At 41.6% G+C, this 26,844-nt stretch overlaps 1 protein-coding gene across 2 annotated transcripts in view; it reads right to left on the minus strand.

Moving 5' to 3' along the window:
* CDK14 (cyclin dependent kinase 14) overlaps positions 1–26,844 on the minus strand; it is a 251,510-nt gene that overhangs the window by 168,857 nt on the left and 55,809 nt on the right. The gene's annotated exons all lie outside the window — the stretch shown is intronic.

Raw genomic sequence — 26,844 nt, forward strand, 5'->3', positions numbered from 1 at the left:
TTTAATTTGCTAAAATACTTCTATGGCATGGTAAGAATGTATACTCCTACATTCCACAATTCTTTACAGACAGTCTTCGACTTGACCACTATTGCACTCCAAATTTCTGTTGCTAAGTGAGATATTTGTTAAATGGGTTTTGTTCCATTTTTCATCCTTTTTGCCAAGTTGTTAAGTGAATCACTGCTGTTATTAAAATAGTAACATGGTTTTGAAGTGAATCTACCTTCCTCAATGGCTCTATGAGCCCACAGCCATAGAGCGCACTCCTAGAGTGGCTGCTGCTGGAAGACTCGGCAGCCGAGTTTTGGAGTTTGGAACTGGAGAAGATGTTATGCTTGGAGCGCAGCGGTGGCGGCTGCAGGGAGAGCTGGGCCTGGACATGTTGAGCCTAGGAGGTATGCCTGCTAGGGCGTTCATGCAACCTCATTCTCCAGCAGGGCAGAGCTCCTAAGGGGTATCCCTAATGTGCCAATACCTGGGAACTCAGGAGCGGGCACATAGCTTGGCACCTTAGGGATACCCCCTATGGTAGTGAATGGTGCTCTGCCCGGCTGGAGAGGGGGTCTTCCGGGCAGTTGCTCATGACCGTGGTCACCTCATGGCTGCTTCGCCCGAGGCTGTGCCTGGCTGTTTGGGAGTCAGTTTGCAAGGGAGCAGCCGCCCAGCAACTCCCCCCTCCGGCCAGGCAGAACGCCACCCCCCAACCTAGCAGTATCCTGAAAGGGCAAAGCAATGTGAGCGCCTTTCTCTCTCCCCCCCTCCAGCTCCTGCAGCTTGGCGCCTTCAGTATTCTGCTATGTCGGTGAGTGGTGCTCTGCCTGGCCGGGGGGGGGGGTGTCCAGGGAGTTTATTTTCAGGGTTAGGGCTTATATTTTTGCCCACGCGAAAAATGTGGCAAGGCTTTAGTTTCAGGACAGATCGTATTTGGGGGGAAACACCGTATTGCTGATAACATATTGAATAACTAGAAAAGCTAACTGAAAAAAAGCCTAAGGATGTCAAAAAGGAATCAATATATAGTTCATAAATTTAAAAAAGCCTTTATTGTGTCAATCAACTATGGAAAATGGGAATCTCAGATCATTTTATTGTCCTCATTTGAAATCTATATCACACACCAGGAAACCACAGTCTGGGCAGAACATGGTATAAAACACTGGTTCCAGGTTGGCAAAGGAGTGAGATGAAGCTGCATAACTGTTCCTTTTTTTATTCAACACATATTCTGAATTTATCTTGAAGGAAATTGGATTGGAAAATTATGAGCATAGTTTTAAACATAAAGAAAAAATATTATGGAACTATGCACTATGGAAATGATACTACCCTGTAGCTAAAAATGCAAAGAATCTGCAACCCTTAGTTGGACTAATGGACTAATTTAAATATTAAGATCAACAAATTAATGAGAATAAGTAGAGCAACCAGCTTCATAACTGGCAATGAAAATATCAAAATGGTGGGTAGCATTTGCCTTTTAGGATCAACCATCAATAGCAAAGTAACAGAAATACACCATGCCACAAACAAGCAGTTGGTAAAGGAGAAATAAAAGACATGGAAAAGATATTTAAATGCCATGATGTGTCTATATCTACAAAGATCAGAATCAAACCATGGTATCAAGCCATGGTATTCTTTGTGACTTTCTAAGCAAGTGGATTTTGGATGAGATAAGGAAGAGTACTGACATTTTTCAACTTTCACTTTGAAGAAGACTCCTGAAAATACCATGGACTGGCAAGAAAACAAACTGATGGATCATCAAATTAATCAACCTAGAATTCTCTCTCAAGGTTCAAAGGACCAGACTCAAATTATCTCTCTTATGGACACATTATGCAAAGACTTACTTCTCTGGAAAAGGTGGGAAAAAAATAAAAAGAAGATAACCAGCCGCAAAGTGGATAAACTCAGTTACAGTGGCAATGAATGTATCAAAAAAAGAAAGATTGGAAAACATCTATCTATGTGATTCCTAGGAATCAAAAACAACCTAATGATACATAATCAAACAAACAAACTCCATGTTAGATTTTTAATTTTATGATCATTCAATTGTCTATGATAAGATATGATTAATTCAACACTACTTTACATGTTTATTCATTTTCATTAGACACCACAGAAAATTGATGTGAAGGATTGGGTTTCAACCTCTTTATGTTGAGAGTGTTATATTTAGGACAAAATAAAATATTCACACAATATACATTGTGAAATGAGTATTTAAAATTACAATTGTTCGACACATTCCACAAAAATCTCATATATCTTTAGCTACAAATATCATGTAATGTTGATTGTTTGGCTTTTTGGTAAGTTTTGGTTTGCTTTTGGTGACCCAGTTGAATTAAAAAAAACTAGGTGAAATTATTCACATGGTTAACAAAGGAGTTAATATATTGTAAGCAACATCATCCAAGATTTATTCTGCCAACTGGCCTTCAACAAAAAGAGCTTTTTAAAGCAGGCATCTGCTATCTAGGAGTCTTGGAATCTACTGACATTACCTGAGTCACTGTTGCTATACTTTAGTCAAACACAGGCAGTGAGTAATATGAGCATTTGTACTGAAGCACAAGGAGAGAAAACTTTCTGTGTACTATCAATTTTCTGATCTGCAGGAGGTCTAAAAAGCATTACATTCTCATTGTAGAGAACACATAAGGAGCAAACTGTACAATCTGCTTTTCAACACAATTTTAAGCTGAGTTTCAGCTGCATGAATGAACATTCCATCCTCATAGACACAGATGGAACCATTGGCTGAAAGCCTATGCACACTTACACATAAAATACAATACTTCTTGTTGACAATGTTTCTGTAAAGGAAATTTATTTCTGAAAGGCCTCATTTCCAAATGTCAAGAAAGATGAAAAGTACTAGTTTTATAACAGAATAATTTCAAGAGCCTTATGTTAAAAGTTAAGATTTCATTAACTTTATATTATCTAGCTTTCTCATAATATGTGAGGGCACACCCTTCCTAAGTTATTTCCAGTATATCAAGCAAGTCTGTTTCCTATTTTCTAAGGGAAATAATATTAATAAGTTTAGCCTTGCCTCAAGAGACTCCATTTCTCAGAACCAATTTTGAAAAATGATCCAAAATTGAAATGGGGAAAAGTTCCCGAAAATTGTGGCTTGCTTAAAATTACATCACATTTTGGAAAACATTATAGCTGGATGAGGTAAAGCTTATTTGTATCTAATATAACCCATGACAACCGGAATAATGTTGCTACAAAAAACATTTTAATATATTTTGATTCCTCCAAAATATTATTTGTTTCTACTCTGTGATATTTCAAATATTAATTCTTATCATAATTCCAAATAGATTGAATGTGCAGCCCTGATATAAACAAAAATTGTTTGTGATTCAGGACCTAATTTTTTTACTAATGCAAGTAGAACAAGAGATTGCTCTTTCAACTTATTTCTGAGTATAGGATATTTTTCTTAGGGTTCATCTTGTGTGGTATGGCAATTAATATGTTGGATTAGAAACAGATCTAGTCAGATAGAAGTTCACCTCAGTGAGCATAACTGGGCCAGCCTTTCTCTCAGCCCAACAAATCTCATGAGATTGTTGTTCGGTAAAGAAAGGGGCATTATAGATGCTATCTTGTGGGCCTGTAGGAAAGTAGTAAGATATAAATATTACAAATAAATATAAAAATATTTTAAAGAAATTAATCTGAGATGAAAATATTCATAATCCACTCTTAGTTAAAATGTGTTCAATCTCAGCCTTTAGAGTAACCCTTTCTCTATGAACTAAACAGACAGATCAATATCACTCTAGGAGGTTTAATAAATTCTGGGTATCTTTAATATAGTATTTCATATCATTTTGGATTATTATTGTTGTTTGATGTTTTCTTTTTTTCTCATACGTACTGACAGTCATATGAAAAAGTACACCTTTGCGTTCTATGGCTTTATGTATCAGGACATAGTAAAAATCATCTGGTCCTTTGCAGTTCTTAAAAATAGGTAAATACAGCTTCAGATAAACAACACATGACATATTACACCATGTCATCATTTGTTTTATAAAAAGAAAGTCAAAATGGAGAAGCCATGTATGAAAAATTAAGTACTGTACATCTCATGATTCAATAGTTTGTATAGTCATCTTTACCAGCACTAACTTGAAGTAATTTTCCGTATGAACTACATCGGTTTCTCACATCGTTGTGGAGGAATTTTGACCCATTTTTCTTTATAACATTGTTTCAATTCATTGAGGTTTATGGGCATTTGTTTATGCACAACTCTCTTGAGGACCCACTACAACATTTCAATCGGGTTGAGGTGCCATTGTAGCATCTTGATTGTTTTCCTTTTCAAGCATTCTGTTGCAAATTTGCTGATGTGCTTCTTCCTGTTGCATGACCCAATGTCAGCCAAGCTTCAGCTGTCAGACCTCAAATGTGGCCGCACATTAGATTCTAGAATATAAGAGAACTGCTAAGGACCAGATGATTTTTGTTATGTCCTGATATGTAAAACCACAGAACTCAAAGAGGATAAAGTTTCTTTTGCACTGTAGTGTTGTATTTTATTTAAGTCTTTTCCTCTTTTAAAAATAATTTTGACATACCATATTTTTCAGAGTATAAGATGCACCTTTTTTCATCAAAAAAAGAGGCTGAAAATCTGGATGCGTCTTATATATCAAATGCAGCATTATTTTGCCTCCCAAAGCCTCGCCCCTTCACCAAAATGGCGGTGTACACCCTTATGGAGGCTTTCAGAGAGCTCCTGGGGGCTGGGGAGGGCAGAAATGAGCTGGGCAGCCCCCAGCAGCACTCTCTAAGCATCCACAAGGCTATGCATGCCATTTTTTTGACAAAAAACGGGCCCATTTTTGCAAAAAATGGGCTGTTTTGGCTCATTTTTGGGCCTCCCCTCAGGCACACTCCAAGCCCCCCAAGGCTATTCATGCCTTTTTTAAAAAAAATGGGCCCATTAAGCTCTTTAGTTAGAGTGATTGATGAGAATTAGATTGATCAAGTGCTGCAGATTGTCAGCGATTTCCTTCTCCAGCACATGGATAAATATACCTGGAAACACCTCCCTACTACCTACTCTCTCTCTCTCTCCCTCCCTCCCTACCTACTGCATATCTATCTATCTATCTATCTATCTATCTATCTATCTATCTATCTATCTACCTACCTACCTACCTACCTACCTACCTACCTACCTACTCTCTCTCTCCCTATGTACCTACTGTATTTTTCTTTCTAGCTCTATTTCTGTCTCTCTATCCCTCTACCTACCTACACCCCCTCTCTCTCCCTACCTACTTACTGTATTTCTCTATTCCTCTCTCTCTATTTCTCTCTCTCTCTCTATCCTTTTACCTACCTACCTACCTACCTACCTAATTACTCATTCTCCTACCTACCTACAGTATTCTCTCTCTCCCTCTCTATCCCTCTATCTACCTACCTATTTTTTTTAAAAAATGTCTCTTCAAAACCTTGGTGTCTTATACTCCGGTGTGTCTTATACTCCAAAAAATACGGTATGTAACTTATCCATATATGAGCAGCTTTGGGGCAAAGCTGAAATTTGAATTTGGATATCTGTCGTAGAAAGTCAACAGATACCATTCTTTTGTAACAATTAAAAATAATTTTAATCATACAGCAGGTTATAGGCTATATGTACAGACTGTTTTAAGGACTGTTGATCTTATGGAATCTTCTAATTTAACAGGAATATGTTTCTATCAAATATTTACAATAGAACATGGTATATGCAAAATAAAGAAAATGATGTATCGGGGTTATTGTACAATTTTATAACATGGATGCATGAGAATAGTGTGCTATGCCAGCGGCTCTTTCCAGCTTTGCAGACCAATTGGGGGGGGGGGGAGTTCAATGTGAATGGCAGGCAAGCACGCAGCTACTTGCTGCCGGTTGCTTACATTTGTGTAAGCAACTTGCAAACGCTCATTGCTCACACTTGCTTGCTACTCACACATGGAACTGCCAATGTGTTTGCACACAACTTCTGCAGCCCAGTTCTGAATGGACCATGGACCAGTACTGGGCCATGGCCTGGGGATTGGAGAACTCTGGCTACAGCATACAACTAGGAAATATTTAGAGGGAATACAATTTAAAAAGCAGAATAAAATTTCAAGGTCTTCTTAACAAGTTTTTAATTGAATAAGTCATATAAATATTAAACAGAAGGGACTACCACAACTCTGGTTTCAGCAGAGTCGGTCTTTCATACCCATTTTTGGTCTCTCCATGCATCATTATTAGTGAAGTATGCAAACCAACATCTGCATTTCCTGCATCAGATGAGAAGAGCACATCTTTCTCCTTCTATCCTGGCCACTTTTTACAGAGGCACAATTGAGAGCGTTTTATCAAAACTGCATCAATATTTGGTTTGGTGGCAGCAGTGCCTCAAATAGAAAGTACATTCAGAGAGTGGCAAGGATCGCCGAGAAGATTATAGGAAGCTCGCTTCCTGTCATTCAGGATACTGCTTATAAACACTGTGCTTAGAGCCAAAACATTGTTAGAGACTCCACACATGCACTTCATGGTGGAGAGCCTCAGACGCTTCATGGTCTGTTTCTGTTGTTGCCCGCTGGGAGGAGGTTTCGAAGAATTTCTAGCAGGACTTCCAGATTCTGTAACAGCTTTGCTTCCTATGCCATCCATCTGGTGAACTTGAAAGGTTTATTTCTCTCACTACGTACCGTGTTCCCCCCAAAATAAGACAGGGTCTTATTTTCTTTTGACCTCAAAAATATGGCTTGGGCCTTATTATCCAGGGGAGCTTATTTTGGGGGGGTTGACGGGCGGCTGCTCTCTTGCAAGCAGGCACCCAAACAGCCGGGCACAGCCTCAGGGCCGAACGGCTGTGTTGTGCTATCACAGCAGCCATGAGGTGACCATCCTCACAAATAGCCACCCAGCAACCCCTCTCTCCAGCTGTCCAGAACATCACTCACCGACCCAGCGGTATCCCAAAGGTGTCAAGCCATGTGAGTGCCTGTTCCCCCTCCGTCGCACGCCTCCCAGCCTTACCATGCCCTGGGTTAGCTCTCCCTGCAGGGTCAGGGCCCCACCGACGCCCTCACAATCCCAGAACTGAGGATAGCTTCTTCTGCAGCTTCCAAACCCCGGAGATCTGCTGTCAAGTCTTCTGGCAGTGGCCACTCTAGGAGTGTGTCTATGGTTGTGGGTTGTCTGCTGGACGACTCTCTGCCCAGGCTGCCGGAAAACTCTGCCGGGGCAGAGAGTCTTCATGCAGCCAGCCCACAACCATAGAGCACACTCCAAGAGCGGCCACTGCTAGAAGAGCATCCACTGCCAGCAGCAGATTTCTGGGGTTGGGAAGCAGCAGAAAAAGCCACCCTCAATCTTGAGATGGCAGTGGCGGTGCCCAGCCCCTGCAGAGAGAGCTGGCCCAGTGGATGGTAAGTCTGGGAGGCACGCAAGCGGAGGGTGGAACAGGCGCTCACGCAACCTCCCTCTCCAGCCAGCCTGAACGCCACTCACTGACCCAGCAGGCTGGCTGGAGTGGGTTGCCAGGCAGCTGCTCATGAGTGTGGTCACTTCATGGCTGCTCTGTTGTGCTGCTGTGAAAGTGCAACACAGCCGTTTGCCCCTGGGGCTGTGCCCCGTTCAATTCAATTTTCAATTTCAATTTATTGAGTTTGTATGCCGCCCTACTCCCGAGAGACTCAGTTCTTTGTGAGCTCACTCGCACGAGAGCAGCCACCCAGCAACCCCCCTCTCTCCACTCATCGACCTAGGGGTATCCAGAAGGCATCAAGTTGTGGCATCACCTTTGCCCGCTGGCTCCTGCAGCTTGCTGCCTTCAGGATACCACTACGGAGGTGAGTGGCGCTCTGTCTGGCCAGAGTGGGGGAATTGTCCAAGGGCCTTCTTTTCAGGGGAGGGCTTATATTTTGCCCACCCCAAAAATCTGGCATGGTCTTATTTTGGGGAAAACACAGTACATATATAAATCTGAACTAGATTGTGTTGTTTCCCCATGTCATATAATATATGTGGGTACATGCATTATCTTATCTTATCATGTTCATGTTTATATGAGAGCTGGAGAGCTGTATGCAACATAATTTTATTTTAATTTTTGCCGATTAATGTACATTCAAAGTAACAATAAAGTTATTCTAAGTCTACCAAGTATACCCTAAGAGCAGATACATACACACAAATCTTACTTCAGCCTTTCAGTTATTATAAATATCATAATGATTGATCAATCATTAAAATTGCTTTTAAACTCCTAAATCTCCTAAACTTTTATGACTATGCTAACATAAATATTTAGAGACTCTAGAAAGAGTGCAGAGAAGAGCAATAAAGATGATTAGGAGACTGGAGGCTAAAACACGAAGAACGATTGCAGGAACTGGGTATGTCTAGTTTAACAACAAGAAGGACTAGGGGAGACATAGTAGAGGTCCACTATCTCAGGGGTTGCCACAAAGAAGAGGGAGTCAAACTATTCTCCAAAGTACCTGAGGGTAGAACAAGAAGCAATGGGTGGAAACTAATCAAGGAGAGAAGCAACTTAGAATTAAGGAGAAATCTGACAGTTATGACAATCAGTGGAACAACTTGTCTCCAGAAGTTGTGAATGCTCCACAACTGGAAGTTTTTAAGAAGAGATTGGACAACCATTTGTCTGAAGTGGTGTACGGTTTCTTGCCTAGTCAGGGGGTTAGACTAGAAGACATCCAAGGTCCCTTCCAACTCTGTTATTCTATTCTATTCTAGTAATTATTTAGAAAATATTATGGCAGACGATGAATGGAAGTTGAATGCTGCTGAATATTCAGACTTTTGGGCACTATTAGCATCAAGAATACTGCATTTTGAGCCAAATAAATTTTACAAATTGTCTTCAACGTCAACACCATTTAAAAACACACTGTAGCAATCTAATTTATAGTTCTTGTATAAGTTTCAATAATTAATCATTAATAATCAAAGGAATGTAATATTTACGCAACATAATTTTGGTGGACTTTTTTCCTATATATTAATGTTAATAAAATAATTGTACAATCAAAAAGCTTATAGATAATTAGAGGCTCATGTAGCTTAATTAAGTACAAGGAAATAGTCATCATGATATACATTCTATCATTAAATTTAAAAAGTAATGCAAATAACTTATGTCATCTTGACATCTTATTTCATAAAACAATAAAATATTACTTAGAACCTATACATAGCAAATGTAATTATTTCAATACAAATTAATGTGATTAATTTTCCATATAGAAAACTAATTTTTGTTTCAATTAAATTATACAATTTTGGTCAGCTAGGAGAAAAGACTGCTTTTGTCATTCTCATTTAAGAAAATATGAGCAATTTTAATAATATGTTTTAATTGATGACTTTACTGCCCAGAGTCACCTATATGGGAGGCTATATAAATTTGATAACTAGGTAGCTTAGGAGGTAGGCAGGCAGGCAGACAAACAAACAGGATAGTTAGTCAGTTAGTCGATCAGTCAAACAGACAGACAGACAGACAGGCAGACAGACACATACACACACTAAATCTCATAAGGACCTATCTGCTTTTCTGTAAGTATAGCACTTATGCTTATGTATATGCATAGGGTGAGAATTGATATACCATGGGAGACACTAGTTTCAATAGGATTTGTCACATAATGTGCTTAGGATAAAGAAAGGAACAATTTATTATCTGCCATTTGAAACCGACAATACATTATTACATAATTAAACTTACATATAAATTTGTCATGCTATTTCTATTGGAAGTATTATCCACTGACTTCACAAATCCCTCAGATTCAAACTTTCTCCATACTTAACATTCTAAATTTGAACTTTCAATGAAAAAAAAATGAAAATATTGTTAGATGTTTCTTAATACATCTAAATACTAGCAGAGCTGCTCCTGTGAGCTTAACAGAAACAATTACAGATATCTAGATAACAGGTAACATTTAATTAAAATGAATTCTGTGACTTCTTTTTGCTACAATCCACTTGCCATTCTATTCATAAGCAATATGTAATTTATATTACATGTTCCAAATAATGAGATTTAATCTTAATTTTAAAATATGTGACTTGACATTTTTGAATATTCAAAATATTTAATATTCCTTAAATATTCCACTAATGTCTAATATGCTAATATTTCCATGCATCCATTTCGAATATTTTAGAACATCAATATAAAGCTTACGCACAGGTAACGAACCAAACATTTCTGCTGACCTCACATCATCTGGCATTTCCTTCAAGGCTCGTTTCAGTGTACTACTGAAATTCACATTAAGGAAAGCCTCTAATTTACTGAAGCTATTTATTCCATCTAGATCCAGCATGACACAGACTTGTTTGCAGTGATGAAAAAGTGATTGGTCACATCTTTCATCCATTCGTCCCAGAGGACACTCAACCAAGCATGTATGAACAAAATTATCTATAGTACCCTTTCTCCACTCCAATAAAACAGACTCTGAAAGAAAGATAGTACCAAGATGCCCAGTTCTTTAAACATTCCTATCATTTTCACAAAAAAAGAGAGATTTCTTCCTTTAATGCTCAAGGAATCTCAAAACAGAATACAATCTCTTGTGTCATTTTGAACCAGCTACAATGTTCATCTCACTTGATTTTAAGAATATAAAAGAAAACAGAAAGAAAACCAGGCATGCACACAGAATGAAATAGCACTTATATAGCAAATGATAGCCAGGGATCAGTTTTGCTAAGATAACTCTAATTCAATTTATCCTGCTTTATAAACAAGCATATAACCTTACCGTTTTGGTAGTAGAATGGTTCTTGTTAGATTCATCTGTAACTCCTTAACATTCCTCTAAGAACATTTCTGATTGCAATCAGGCCAGACTCATTCATAGCAACTGAATTCACATCTTTCTGCACTAGCAAGCTGAAATGGTACGGCTGAACTACGACTAAGAGAGGGGGAAATTATAAGCAGAAAAACAAAGAAATCCCTGAAGACAGAATATTCTCACCAGAACTGCAATGTAGAAGGTGTCAACAATCATCAGGAAAAGAAATGCATCTATCTGAATTTCATTCCCAGCTCATGGATATAGGAAGGAAGATTTTGGGTTGTCCTTTTTCACATATATTGTGATGGACTTGCCTGTGGAGTTCCCAGGAAGACATTCTATTCAGGCTCTGCAGCAGCACTGCAGCCAATATATATGCTGTTGATGGAGTAAAGCTCTGTGAATATTTTTCACTTAAGAATATTTAATTAACTCCACAAAAATCTTTTAAGGAAGAATAAACTGTAAATGAAGAATGTAGTATCATCACTCTTATAAGATGCTGGAGCAATCAATTAAGATTATAACTAATTATCATAAATTTTACTATTTTCCTTGTATAAAACAGAATGAAAGCCTATAAGTCACAGAGCAAAGGAAAAGCATGGCATTTTAGCATGCATTTAAAAGACAGAAAATTATCATCTGGCACAAAACCAGTGAATTAAAAAAATGTTTAAAGTTCATCCCTCACTAGTTGGAAGACCACACAAGTGATCATATAATGTTATATAAGTCCTCTTAATTATCATGTAATAAAATTTAAGACAAGTATAAATTTTATTATATATAGTAGCAATTTCCTAAAACTAAAATATATGTTTTCAAATTGTCACCAGAAATGAACACCATATTAATTATCCATGAATTTAATTTCCTTTTATGATGCATTTAACTCATTCTATTATTGGTAGCTTAAATGCACAGACGTTTCTCTTTTATTTGTCATAGATTTCTAAGCAGCACTGCTTTTGGTTTAATAGCATAGATTCTAAAAAGGTTAATAAGATCCAAAAAAGCAAAACTGCTCAAAGTCAAGTGCATTGAAAATAATTCACTTAGTAAAATATGGGTACATTGATTAAATGTACCCAAACACATATTTTTACTTGAAATACTAGACTTCTAATCTGGCAATAATAATTTTAGTGCACTTCAATATAATTCTCTTGGTGTGGTTTGGCCTAAAAAAGAATGCACTGGGATATCTATGGGGATTTTCAGTCATTCAGGTCATGATTGTGCTTTTTCAAGAGGCAACTGGACATTCTTGTTTTTCTTTGAAGACATTTCACTTCTCATCCAAGAAGCTTCTTCAGCTCTGACTGCTTGGTGGGGAATGGAAAGATTTATACTCCTTGCAGCAGCTGGTCATTTGTATTCTTTTAGAGAGTCATTGAGACCACTAGGAAGTTTATCTGTGTCCTCAGGATCACCTGAGTAGTGCAAATGGGTGTGAAGCCTTCTTGGAACTGCTGAAAGGACTGTGTTGTACACTGGACATAGATAATGATGTATCCTCAATGAATGTCTAAAAGAATGCAATTGACCAGCTGTCTGAAAGAAATATAAATCCTTCCATGCACCATGATCCAGTCAGAGCTGAAGAAGCTTCTTGGATGAGAAGTGAAACGTCTTCAAAGAAAAACAAAGTCCAGTTACTCTTGAAAAAGCACCTTTGGGACAATGCACTTTAGTGATGGGTTATGATCAGTACGTCCCAGCTCCCAGCTGGGAGCACCAGGTACTGTTCCGGTACGGTGCTCCGAAGCGCCCACTTGCGTTCCTTACCGGTATTTGAGGTTTTCAGGGCTTCCGCACACGTGCACGGAGCGTACAGGGCCTGCACGATGCTCCACCAAGCAGCTGGAGTGTCGTGGGCAGTAAGTACTCATGCTCGTGCTGCGCGCATTCATGTGGTGGACACCCGGCCCCGTTGCACCATACCAGTTGCAATAGGATCCAGAACCCACCACTGATGCACTGGGGTAAGTTAGTTGACACTATTACTAAGGGGTCTTGCTAGAACTAGAAATTGATCAACAGATAGAAATTATAAATCCAAACAATGAAAGAAATCAAGAATCCTGAATATGGACTTCATTTGAAGTTATCACAAAATATGCAAAACCTCTAAATCACATGACTATCCAGATGGTTGGCTTAACATATCAACTAGAATCTCAATACACTGAATTTCTAATAAAATAGCTAGGGAGTCTTACCTAGCATTACAAACCGTCATTGTACTAATGCCATATCTATATTATAAAGTCTAACAACACTGCTACTGTTTGGGAGGATTTGATGCAAATTTGGGCATTTACAGACCTGGAAAGCAACAGTTTGAAAACAATTGAGAAGCACTGATATATAGTATCAGTAGCCATCTTACAGAACCATTGCTCTTCAGTCAAATGACCACGTTTTGTACTCACTTTGGCTTAGTAAAAATGATAAAACACGTGGAATTGTTATCCTAGCTACTGTTAATTTATTCATAGCAGTCTTTGAAACAGTGTTGGATATTCGTACAGTTTGCTTGAGAAGAAATCTAGAAAATCAACTGTTGCAAGCAGCCATGTGAAGCCACCTAAAGGGGCTGATCCAGCAAGGATCATTAACAATCAAGAGGCAAAAGCAAATACAAGAATTTTATAATACAAATTAATTCTAAGAAGCCTTAAAACATATTTCTGTGAAAAAAAATTATTTTTCCCTTTCCAATTCATTCTTAAATATACATTCTTATAATTGCTATTTAACATTGTCAATTCATCATAATCTCTATATTCATTTTTACACACATATATATAAAACAGAGTTTGGGTCACTTCCTTGCCATCCCGTGTCTCCATTTTGTTTTGCAACACCTTTCTCCTTCCATCTTCTTAACTTCCCTTCTCTACCTTCTTCCTTCCTCCTCTCCTTCCTTCTTTATTCTTCCCTTCTCTTTCCTCTCTCCTCCTCCCTTCTCCTATTTCTTACCCTCTCTCCTACTGTTAATTCCCCACCCTTACTTTCTCTGCTTTACCATTTCTTCTTTTCTCTCCTTATCCCCTCTCCTTTCCGTTGTTCCCTACTTATTTACTTTCTCTGGCGGGTTCTTGGGGTGGGATTTCAGCGATCCCAACTTTATCTTTTCATACCAGTAATTTTCTATGTTTACAATTTATTTCTAATATTAGTTCCACTTATATCATTTTTCTGCCTGTATATTTACATTTTAATATTTTCTTATTTCCCCTCTCCCTAATTTAATGATATGTCATCTGAGATATTTATTCCATGTTTTGTTCCTTTTTCTTTCTATTTATATCTTTTTTCAAACCACTTGTAAAATCGCCCCCATGTCCTGTAGCACACTGGTTCCTCTTTGTCCTTTATTCTCAATGTCAACCTATTCATTTCTGCACAGTCTAATATCTTCTTTGTTACCTCCCATTCCGATGGGATTTTGTCTGCTTTCAAATTTTGTGCAAATACAATTCTAGCTGCTGTTATTATTTGTACAATCAAATATGAATCTTCTTTACTATATTTCTCTGGTAGAATACCCAATGAAAATACCTCTGGTTTAAACGCTACAAGTTGATGTATCATTTTCTCTAACTATGTTTGTATTTTAAGCCAATTTTGGTAATCTTTCAGATGGCATGTGCCATCTATAAAACTTAAAACCATATTTCAGGTGTGCATAAAAGTGTGTTCTTCATTTTGTACATAATATACTTCTTATATGCCCCAAACCACAAAAACCTATTTTATATATACTCTGTGATTTGACACTTTTTTGCAACTAGTGAATTACTCCACAAATGAATATACTCATTGTTTGCATCGTTAAAACCATTGTTTTTCAAATATATTGTTATAAAAAGATAAACGTTTATACAGTGATTGGTCCATGAAGTCCTAAAGGCGCTCAATGTTACAGGGGGTCCACGAAGGCTTGAAGAAATGTTATGATTTAAATCTTGAGTTAAATCTTGGTGGTCAGTGGCCATGGTCTAGGCCCCAAAGGGGTCCACAATGAAGAAAAGGTTCACTATACTATAGAATCCCCATCTTTAAATGTATAAATATATTTGCTACATTCAATTCTCATGTTGCTGATCTTTATTTTTCAAGCTGTATCTAGTTTTCTGCTGATTTCATATAGAGTCTAAATCTAAAGCCCTCCAAGTTCACCATTTTAGCTGTTGAAAGGATAAAAGCTAAATACAATTGAATAGAAACTTGATATAATAAAAAGGGATTTATACAATAAGCCTCCAATATAGGCTGAATTCATTAGAGATATTTCTCAATATCACTTTTTCCCTAAAACAAACATCAAAGTTTTAGTTTAAACACCAGCCACTATCTATCCTTTTTTAAATTGATCAAAGATCAAAACTTTTGATGCATCACTGCAAAGACTTCTAGTTCCAAGGTTAGGATTATTTTCATAGGGTAACCATTTTCATTGCAAAATGTCATTTGTTTTTTTGGCTAAAAATATTCAGGAGCTTAAAGTCAGATTAATATCACCGTGCAATTTAACTTCTATGCAAACTAATTGTAATTATATTTGTTTTGGGCTTGAAGTGTGATCGGAGCTGCCGTCTTTCTATAAATCTTGGTGGGGGGGAGGGTGGAGTGCTGGCTTTGTTTCAGTAAGTTGAATGATCGGTTGTGTGGTTGTATCATGATTGGTAGATTGGTGCTGATTGGTGCTGGCTGTGTGTCTATTGTTGTTTCGTGTTATAACGGCCTGGGTGGTGGGTGGGGCTCGTTTGTTGACTAGGGCTGATTTCCAGATGTCTGGTAGGCAGGAGGTATCATCACGTTTATTCATGTTGTGGGGGTGTTTCTATATTTCAATAGCTTCCATAATTATTCTCTTGTTGAAGTGTTCTGTTTTGGAGATTAATTTAGTTTAAAATTAATTTCATGTCCTGTAGCTTTAAGGTGCTGGAAAAGGGAAGTTTTTTCTTTTTTTCTTACTGCGTTCTTGTGTTCTGCGATACGTGCATTTATTCTCCTGTTCGTTTGTCCTATGTATGTTGCAGGGCAGATTTTGCATGGTATTTCGTAGACTCCTTGGTTTTCTAGCTGGATTTTGTCGTTGGGGTTTCTTAAGATGTTGGCTATTTTTTGGTCAGTGTTGAAGGCTCTCTTGATATTGTGTTTGTGGAGAATTTTGCTGATTTTATCTGTGGTGGCTTTTATGTAAGGGAGGAAGGCGATGCCGTTGTCCTGTTCTGTGTCTCGTTTTTTTGGGGGGGAGTCTCCCTTTGGATGAGGTTGGTAATTGTTTTTCTTTGGAATCCGTTGCAGATTAATACGTTTGTGAGAGTGCGTAATTACGTTTTCAGGTGGCCTTTGTCGGCTAAGCATTTGGTTCTTGACTACAGAGTTGATCTGTGCAGGGTGGTGATGGGATTGTGCGTTTAAGTAGTGGTTGGTGTGTGTGTTTTTCCGGTAGAGGGTGTATCCTAGGGAGCCATTGGGTTTTTTTGTAGATTAGGAAACCCAGAAAGGGAAGTTGGTTGTTTGGGTTGTATTTGTTCTGGATAGCTGTTAAAGTTTCTTTTATAGGCACTTGGGTGAAGAGGGATATGACATCAAAGCTCATGAGTAAGTCGCTGGGTTGTAGGTTTTGTTTCTTTATTGTTTCTATGAAGTGGAGTGAGTTTTGTACATGTGAGGTGATGGATTCTGTGTAGAGTTTGAGTTGTTTGGTGAGGAATTTGGCAAGATTCTGCAGAGGTGAGCATATGGAGCTGACTATGGGTATGAGTGTTGTTCCTCATTTGTGTATCTTGGGGAGGCCATAGAGTTTGGGGCATCTGGAAGATTTCTCTCTGGGGATGATTCTTTGCTGGATCTCTTCACTGATGGGAGAGGCTTTTATTTTGGATTTGGTGGTTTTTTCCAGGTAGGTGGTGGGGTCTGTGTTTAGAGGTTTGTAAGCGGGGTCTTGGAGTAGGTTGGATAGTTTGGCTTGGTAGTCAGACCAAGTCAGACCAACCACACAACCAATCATTCCACGTACTGAAACAAAGCCAGCACTCCACACACACACCAAGATTTATAGAAAGACGGCAGCTTCGATCACACTTTAAGCCCAAACCCCAGCCTGAAGATGGCAAGTGAGACTTCATTGAAATGTTGCCAAGACAATCTCAATCTTCCATGGGAAAAGACCTGACTACAACAAGACCAGCATACTTACACCTGTGAAAATCTACGAAAACAAATACATACATACATACATACATACATACATACACACACACACACACACACACAAACACACAAAGTTTCCCCGAAAATATGACAGGGTCTTATTTTCCTTTTATCTACAAAATATGTCTTGGGCTTTATTATGGGGGGAGGGTTTATTGTTTTGCGGTTGCAGTGGGTGTGAGTGGGCTCCCAAAGAGCCAGCCACAGCCTCATGGGTGAATGGCTGTGTTGCGCTGTTGCAGTACCACAACACAACAGCCATGAAGTGCCCATGCTCATGGCAGCCACCCAGCAAACCCCCTTTGCAGCCAGGCACAGCGCCATTCACTGACCTAGGGATATTGCCAAGCCACGTGAACGCCTGTTCGCCACTGCCCGGCTCCCGGAGGTTGGCGCCTGCCAAATGCCAGCTCCGCACAGCTGCATAGGGGGGTTGCGCGAGCGAGTGTTCCGCTCTCGCTCACCCGCCTACCAGCCTCATGATGCATGACCCAGCTCTCATTCCAGAGCCAAAGCACCTCCGCTGCAACTGCCATCCCAGCCTGGCTTTTTCCGCGGCTTCCAACCCAAGTATTTTGGCAGTGGCTGCTCTATGGTTGTGGGCCAGCTGCCTGCTGGGAGCTGGGCCATGCATTGGGAGGTGGGTGAGCGAGAGCGGAACAGCTGCTCGCGCAACCCCCCTCTCCAGCCATGCAGAGTGCAATTCACTGGCATTTGGAAGGTGCCAAGCCACGGGAGCTGGGCAGCGGTGAACAGGCACTCTCACGGCTTGGCAATACCCCTAGGTCAGTGAATGGCACTGTTCCCAGCTGCAAAGGGGCGTGGGCGCTTCATGGCTGTTGTGTTGCGCTGCTGTGACAGCACAACACAGTCATTCACCCATGAGGCTGTGCCCGGCTATTTGGGAGCCCGCTCACAAAATAAACAGCTGCCCGGCAACCCCCCCCCCCTTCTTCAGCTGGGCACAGTGCTGCTCACCAACCTAGCAGTATCCCGAAGGCACCAAAGAACGCCTTTGCCTCCCCCCAGGTTCCCACAGCTTGGCATCTTCGGGATACTGATTGATTGATTGATTGATTGATTACATTTATATGCCGCCCTTTTCCCCAAAGGGGACTCAGGGCGGCTCACAATTCAATCAGGGAAGGAGGTACAGACAGGGGGATAAAAAGACGAGACATAACAATACAAAATTTAAAAACACACAACCACCATACCATTCGAGAAGGGGGGCAAAAACTCTTTAGCCCCAGGCCTGTCGGAACAGCCAGGTTTTAAGGGTTTTGCGGAAGGCCTGGAGGGTAGTGAGGGTTTGAATCTCCACGGGGAGCACCCTTATTTTTGATCAGTTGATCTAATATGAGTTTCTTGCAAACAAATTATATCATTCTTAAATTGTTTAAGATAGTGGATTATTTTCTTCCTTTTCTGTGGGGAATTTAAACCATTGACATTCCAAGTTAGAAACTTAGTTGCCATCTTTAGCCCCCCTGAAGCTTTTTAAGAGCCATCTGAACATCTTGGAATTTAACCTTTGGCCTGGCTCCTCCCACTGTTTCTGAAGTACCGCCTTTCCTGAACGGTGGCTTGTGCTTGTTGCTTTTTTAATTCCTGTTCCATTCGTCTAGGAACCACACGGGCTTGTCTTTGTTCCTTAGCTTCTTGTACCTCTGAGAGAACAAGTTGATCCCCCCTTGTTAATGCTTGAGTGGTTTGCTTTCCATCATGTCCTTGTTCTCTTTCTCTAGATCTAGAGGGAGTGGGGTGTCCAGCCTTCAATATGTTGCTGTAGAAATTTTGGGCCTTCCATACTGAATTGAGGCGATGTCTTTTTCCAAGGTAGCTAAATGCAATGCCGGCTGGCGCGTCCCATCTAAACTGTATCTGGCGATTTTTAAGCTCTTCAACTAAAAAGGCATAGTCCTTCCTAGATCTCAGCATTTTAGGTGGTATCTCCTTCAAGACAGTCATCTCCTGACCTCCAATTTGAAGCTTAGTTTTGTAGGACTCCTGTAATATCGTGTTCCTCATATCTCTAGTGGCAAAATACACCACTATATCTCTTGGTAATTGCTTTTGTCTTGCCAGCCAGGAGTTAACGCGGTAAACCTTTTCGATTTGCCAGTCGAAATTCCCTCCTGACCTTCCCGCCATCAGGTCGAAAGCTTCAGAGAGAATCTGTTTCAGGTTCTTTTGTGTTTTTTCGGGGAGGCCCCTTATCCTTAAAGCAAATTCCATTTGTCTATAGTGTAACATTATGATTTCATTTTCTGCATCGCTGACCTTTTGCTGGACCACATCCATCTTCATTACCAGGTTCGTATTAGAGTCACTAAGGTCTTCTAACTTTTCTTCAAGTCCAAGTGTATAGCCTGATAGAGAATTCAGAGCCATCAGAAAGTCCCCTCTAATCGCTTGATTACATGTCATAAGTTCTTCAGACATCTGTTAGAAGCAGCTATCTCTTCCTTAATTTTTGCTTCCATCGTATCAGCATGATTTCTTAACACATCAATTAATTCTTTCTGCAGAATTTCCCTTGTCAAGGGGTCCCCTGAAGAACTAGGAGGAAGTAATGACTGTAATTTAGTAGAGGGCGCTGGGGAGGTCCTGGCACTTTTCGACGCGGGGGGAGGAGGGGGAAATTTTTGCTTAGAAGCCATCTCAAGTTTAATCTTCTTTAGTCCATTAAAAAGTCCAGGCAGTCCAATTATACAGCAAGTGCTGTTTAGTTTGATAATAAATCACTTCTTGGTAATAAATCACTTCTAGGCTTCATAAGAGTGCTATCAGAGTCTCGCCCCTCCTACACAGCTCCTACACACCTCCTACACAGCTCGGCGCCATTTTTATAGAACTTTCAGCAAGTAATTATCAGAAGGAATTCTTTACAAATGGAGCTAAGGGTTTATACATACAATTAGAAGTTCAACTCAGCTTGAAGTTGGCAATAAATCATTTGTGCTGAGGATGAGCAAAGACCTTCGTTCTGCAACAAAGGGCAGAATGATCCCTGGCGCGGAGCTGCTATGCTTCCTCCCAGAGTTTAGGCTGAGAGGGTTAGTTAGAGGGCTTCCAATGCATAGCTTCTCACCTCTCTCTTCTAGGCCCGAAGAGAGGGTAAACAAACTGCTAAACAGCTTGATGGATTGCTGTTTAAACAGTTTAACGAGGCCAAGATTCGAGAGCTGTTAAAAATAACAACTCCCTGTCAGGCCCCGCCCTCATGTAGGCCATATATTTAGTGAGAGACAGGTGATAAATTTGCCTGCTGGGCAAATTTAAGTGCTGTACATTTCTGACATACAACATAGAATAGTTTACCTGGTTGGAGGATGACAGTAAAAATTGGAAAAAATTAAGTAATAAATAAGTAATCTTATGATGATAATTCAAATACAAAAGGGCAAATGCAATGTGAGTACTCGTGGTCATATAGTGGCTGTTAAGCAGGGATCCTTATGCAAGGAGCTAAGCTCTGCTCTATTCAACAGAATAACAATTTGTTTATATATACTATTGTTCCTAAACCTAAACAGCTCATTATAGTTTACCAGAATACAATGTTTCTTGCCTTTATAGTGCTACCACCAGATTAAAAATGACAGCTTTGGCTTTTACATAAAGTTGCTTTGCTTTTAAGGATATGCTTTTAAGGATTAATTTAAAACTGGGTTCTCAGGATGCATTATTTAATATGCTGGCAATTATGCTGGCAACAGATATTAAATCTAGTAGTTCCCATCTAACAACTAACATGTTGGGAATCACATGATTAAACTTTTTAAAAGTCAAAATATAGTGTCACTGAACTTAGTGGTTTTGCATGCCAATTTGATTTTCAGCAAAGTGTGCAAAAAGGAATGCAATTTTTGTGATTAATGTGGTTTTTTTTAAGTCTGAGAGATATTCTGCATATACACTATGGTTGTTTACACTCACTTTATGGTATTCTTCTAGCATTCAAATTAGATGATTCTTTATTTTTCAAGGCCAACAGGCTATTCATGTTAACCTTTTCAATTTCCTATTATTATTATTTTTATCTTTTGCTTCCAAGCAAGGCCAGAAACTTCTCTTCAAATAAATGAAAATTATAGGGATGGTGAATATTGCAAACAGAATATTACAAATTTAATCTAAGTGTAGACTACTGCACTATATGTCATTTGTTAGATAAGCATCAACAGGTTGTATCTTGTCCTACATTATTTATACATTGGATTTTCTTCTCTAAGTCCCATTCTTAAAAAATATTTATACTTTTCTAATGTCTAATCAGCAGACTGATAATTTATGCAGATACTAAAGAACAACATGATTCCACAGCTAAAAAAGAAAGCTGGCATTTGATTTAAAGGGTATAAAAAACTGAAAGCAACAAATGGGCTGAAATATTATTGTCAACAGAAAAAGTAGCTTAAATTAGGTTTTATACAATATTCCATATAACATTGATTATACATGGAAAGTAATGAATTAAAAGAAACAACTAAATTAATAGAGATAATCTTGCAAATTAGAGAATTATTTGCCATAACCATATAGAATTATTTGCTATTCGCTCTTTTATGGATCTGTAAAATATTTTTAATATCTTGTTCATGTGCACTAACCCAAAAGATATTAATAGAAAAAACTGAATGCATATTCAGGTTTGTTTTGTAATAATCATTACTGAAATGTTCAAGCAATGGAAAATAGAGAATGTACATAATTCAGATAAAAGTAAACATGGACTACAGTAATAGACAGAAATTATTTAACTTATTTTAATAAATTAACAAACCAATAAAACCATGAGCCTTTGGAGACCAATGATATGTGACTAAGTACATTATGCCGCCATTAGCATTTTATCAACACTGTATAATAGTATATCAGCATTAAGCAGTAATTATATTAATCTAGAAAATGGTCCAAGTGTGTGGGAAGAGTTAAAACCTACATTGCAATTAAATCTTTAGAGAATAGAATTCTTGTTCACAGAAAACAGAATCACCTACCACAGAAACCAAATTGGGGAAAAAATTAAAATGATAATCATTCATTAACTATAGCAGTGATGGCGAACCTTTTTTGGCTTGCGTGCCATAAGTGGGGGGAGCTCAGGGGGATCGTGTGTGGGTGTGCTGCACCCATAATGCAATGTGCAACCCCCCAGTGCGCATGCGCGCACTACAGGTGCAACCCCCCCCAAATTTTTGCATGCTTTTTTCGCCCTCCCGAGGCTCCAGAGGCTTTATAGGAGCCTGGGAAGGGTGGAAACAGCCTCCGCTGCCCCCCCCCCGGAAGCCCTCCGGAGGCTTCAGGGACCTTCAGGAGGCTTCCCTGAAGCCTCTGGAGCAGTCAAAATGACCCTCTGAGCAAAGCGGAAGTCACTTCCGGTTTGCTCAGAGGGTCGTTTTAAGCACTCAGAAGGCTTTAGGGACCTTCAGGAGGCTTCCCTGAAGCCTTCGGTGCAGTCAAAATGACCCTCCGAGCAAACCAGAAGTCCGTTCCTGAACTTCCAGTTTGCCTGTAGGGCCGTTATTTTGCGCTCCAGAAGCTTCAGGGAAGCTCATGAAGCCTCCGGAGGTACTCCGGTGGGCGCGGAAGGCTCTTTTCAGATTGCGCATGTGAGAGATCCGAATGGCTGCCAGGCTTTCTCGCTGTGCAGAAAGCCTGACGTGAAAGACCCCGGAGAGCCTTCGGAACCTGCTACAATATTACCAAAAAGTCCCCCGGGGAGGACTGGAGACCAGGGAACATGAGAGGACTGGGCATTTTGAAGATCTCAAGCGGTGAAACTCTCGGCGGCCTGGATTTACTCATGCTGTGTGGAGAGGAAGATGGTAGCGGCGCGCTGCTGACGGCAGCGTTTTACTTTAACCTTTGACGTTTTCGGACTCTATTCAGCCAAGCGGTGAGCCTTGGGGACTCTATAAACGGACATTACTATCTTCCATCGCCCCAGAGAGGCGGGGATCTATCGGGGCTTGGCCGGGCAGATCGGGCGGCCGGCTGTGGTTACCGCCGCCGTAGCTCTCCTGGACGCCCCCCCCCCTCCATTTTGCTTGCCTTCCTTGCCGTCGCAGCCTCTCCCCTTCGCCCTTCTGCATGTCTGGGCATTTTTTTCTTCTGCCTGCCCTCGCTGCTGCGGAGCCTTCGATTGTTTCCCTACCCAGCACAGACTCTCCACTGCCTTGGCCTGCAACCATCTGGTTTGGCCTTGTAACATCCGTCCTCCTTCGACCGCTTGCCACCCGGAACTGCCCCTGAACATTTACTTCGGGCAGCGTCCATCTGATATAATGCCTAGGACCTCATGGTCTGCGCATTTATGATGCATTCGGTCTGTGGAAAGGAGCGATAGATGATGGCAGATTCAGGGGTGAGGACTTGGCGTCTTAACAACCGGCGCTCTCCCTTCTTCCCTCTCGATCTGTTCCAGCCACCCCCAGACTTTGGACCCCCAGACTTTGGACCTCTCAGAACTTTAGGAGAGGGGGAAGACAAGACATTCCCCTGCACACTATCTTCATATCCCCTATGAACCGTTATTGGTGATTGTTTTGAACTACATCTTGATCTGGAGGGTGTGAGACTGCGAAGTTGCTGCTCATTAACATCTGGCGTTTACGCCTTGTCCCCCTCCATCTACAATCACCTTACACAACACGGACTTTTGGACCTTTGGCCTTGGGTGTCTTTCTGGGACTTAGAGGGAGAGGAGCGGAGTAGCTCTCCCTCCTCCTTCCATACCACTGTTTATCTTAAACCGCACTAACGCAGTGCTCCGGAAATTTTATGAATGTGGTGTGGATGGTGTGCCTGTTTGATGTCTGTACCCACTTTTTAAAATCTTATTACTGTTGCATTTTCTGTGTTTTTAATTGACTTATGTGGGGGCTGTATGGGTGAGCGGTTGTGTACGTATGTGAGGATTGGGAGTATAACCTGGTGCCTCCTCCACTGAATGCCATTGCAGAAGTGGTAGGGGGCCCCAGGCCTACCTCCCATTCTAGAATGACTGATATAAATCGCCTGCCGGAAGAAACGGAGGCTGTGAGGGGGGCAAATGAGGCCTACAGTTGCAGGGGTGGGCCGGAGCATGATGGTCAATACGGGGAGGGGCAGGTACGACGGGAACTTCAGGGCTAGCCATTACCGGGGAAGAAGGGTTCGCTACGTCACAGCTATCCCCCCTTCCGGCTGTGTTACTTCCACTCCAGGGCCAGATGGCGAGAGTGGTCAGGACCCTGGTCTCAGGCTGTTGTTGCTAAATGGCAGGTCTGTGGTTCACAAAGCTCCCCTCGTCTGGGACCTGATATTGGACGAGGGGGCAGACCTGGTATGTATTATTGAAACCTGGCTGGGCCCAGAGGGAGGAGTCCCACTCACTGAAATGTGCCCAGAAGGGTTTCAGATGCTTCATCAGCCGCAACCCCAGCAAAGGGGTGGGGGAGTGGCTGTCATCGTCCGAGGGTCTTTAGTTCCTTGTAGGATCCCTGCTCCAGAGCTTGTCGGGTGTGAGTCCCTGTTGATAAAGTTGGACCTTGGGGGTCAAGTGGGCTTATTGTTAACGTACCTACCTCCCAACAGCATTGCAACAGCCCTCCCTTCGCTCCTCGAGTCAGTAGCCGAGCTGGCGGTAGAGTTCCCCAGGCTTATGGTGCTGGGGGATTTTCATTTTCATTTTTTCATTTCATTTTCATTTCCTTTATTTGTATGCCGCCCCTTTCCCTGGGGGGACTCAGGGCGGCTCACAATTCAAAAAGGGAGGGGGGGGAAAGACAAATAGTATTCCAATATGGAAACAATACAACATATTAAAAGAGAGCACAACAGTCACACAATTCGGGTGGGGTTGGAATCTTAACCCCAGGCCAGCCGGGACAGCCACATCTTCAAAGCGGCGTGGAAGGATTGGAGGGTGGTGAGGGTCCGAATCTCCACGGGGAGTTCATTCCAGAGGGTCGGAGCAGCCACTGAGAAGGCTCTCCTCCGTGTAGTTGCCAGTTTGCACTGGCTAGTAGATGGAATTCGGAGGAGGCCTAATCGATGCGATCGTATCGGTCTAGTGGAGGTAATTGGCAGTAGGCGGTCTCTCAAATACCCAGGCCCACTACCATGAAGGGCTTTATAGGTGATAAGTAGCACCTTGAAGCGCACCCGGAGATCGACAGGCAGCCAGTGCAGCTCGCGGAGGATAGGTGTAACGTGGGTGAAGCGAGGTGCACCCACAATCGCTCGCGTGGCTGCATTCTGGACTAGCTGAAGTCGCCGAATGCTCTTCAAGGGCAGCCCCATGTAGAGCACATTGCAGTATTCCAGCCTAGAGGTCACAAGGGCACGAGTGACTGTTGTGAGGGCCTCCCGGTTCAGGTAGGGACGCAACTGGTGTACCAGGAGAACCTGGGCAAATGCCCCCCTGGTCACAGCTGACAAATGATATTCGAAGGTCAGCTGTGGGTCCAGGAGGACTCCCAAGTTGCGAACCCTGTCTGAGGGGCGTATAATTTGACCCCTCAGCCTGAGAGATGGAACACTTGGCCAATTCGCGGGAGGGAAACACAGCAGCCACTCGGTCTTTTCTGGATTGAGCACAAGCTTGTTGACCCCCATCCAGTCTTTAACAGCCTCCAGACCCTGGCTCATCACATCCATCGCTTCGTTGAGTTGGCACGGGGGGGACAGATACAACTGGGTATCGTCCACATATTGGTGGTATTTTATCCCGTGCCGTCGAATGATCTCACCCAGCGGTTTCATGTAGATGTTGAAAAGTAAGGGGGACAGGACCGAACCCTGCGGCACCCCACATGTTAGGGGCCTAGGGGTCAATCTCTGCTCCCCAACTAACACCGACTGCGACCTGTCCGAGAGGTAGGAGGAGAACCACTGTAGAACAGCACCTCCCACCCCCACCTCCCGCAGTCATCGCAGAAGGATACCATGGTCGATGGTATCGAAAGCTGCTGAGAGGTCAAGGAGCACCAGGATGGAGGCGTGGCCTCCATCCCTGGCTCTCCAAAGATCATCGGTCAACGCGACCAAAGCGGTTTCTGTGCTGCAGCCAGGTCTGAAGCCTGACTGGAAAGGATCGAGATAACTGGCTTTCAACCTGCCTACGCTCAGTGAACGCTCTGATGGGGCGCAGGAGTTCATGGCTTCCATGACAGCCATGGACTTGACCCAAGTAATTCGGGGTTCGACTCACTCAGCGGGTCACACACTTGACCTCGTATTCCTCTCGGAGCAGTGGAGGCGTGATCTAGAGTTGTGGGGTATTAAGATCTTGCCCTTGTCATGGTCTCATCACTTCCTACTGAGGCTTGACTTTCGGAAATCAATCCCCCACTGTAGGGAGGAGGAACCGATTAGGTGGTTCCGCCCCAGATGCCTAATGGACCCTATGGGATTTCAGACGGCGCTTGGAGAAATACCTGACGCTCTCGTCCACAGTCCGGCGGAGTCCTTAGTCGCTGCCTGGAATACAGCGGCGGCGGGGGCTCTAAACTGGATTGCGCCTTTGCGACCTATCTGAGGTAGCGGATTCAGGAGAGCTCCTTGGTTTACCGAGGAACTCCGGGAGATGAAGCACCAAAAGAGACGCCTAGAGCGCCGCTGGAGGGCCAGTAAATCTGAGTCAGACCGAGCACTGATGAGAGCCTATATCAGAGCCTATCTCGTGGCAATACGGGCAGCGAAATGTGCGCATTTTGCCACTCTTATTGCATCCACTGAA

This window comes from Thamnophis elegans, chromosome Z (assembly GCF_009769535.1).
Source record: "Thamnophis elegans isolate rThaEle1 chromosome Z, rThaEle1.pri, whole genome shotgun sequence".
NCBI lineage: Eukaryota > Metazoa > Chordata > Lepidosauria > Squamata > Colubridae > Thamnophis > Thamnophis elegans.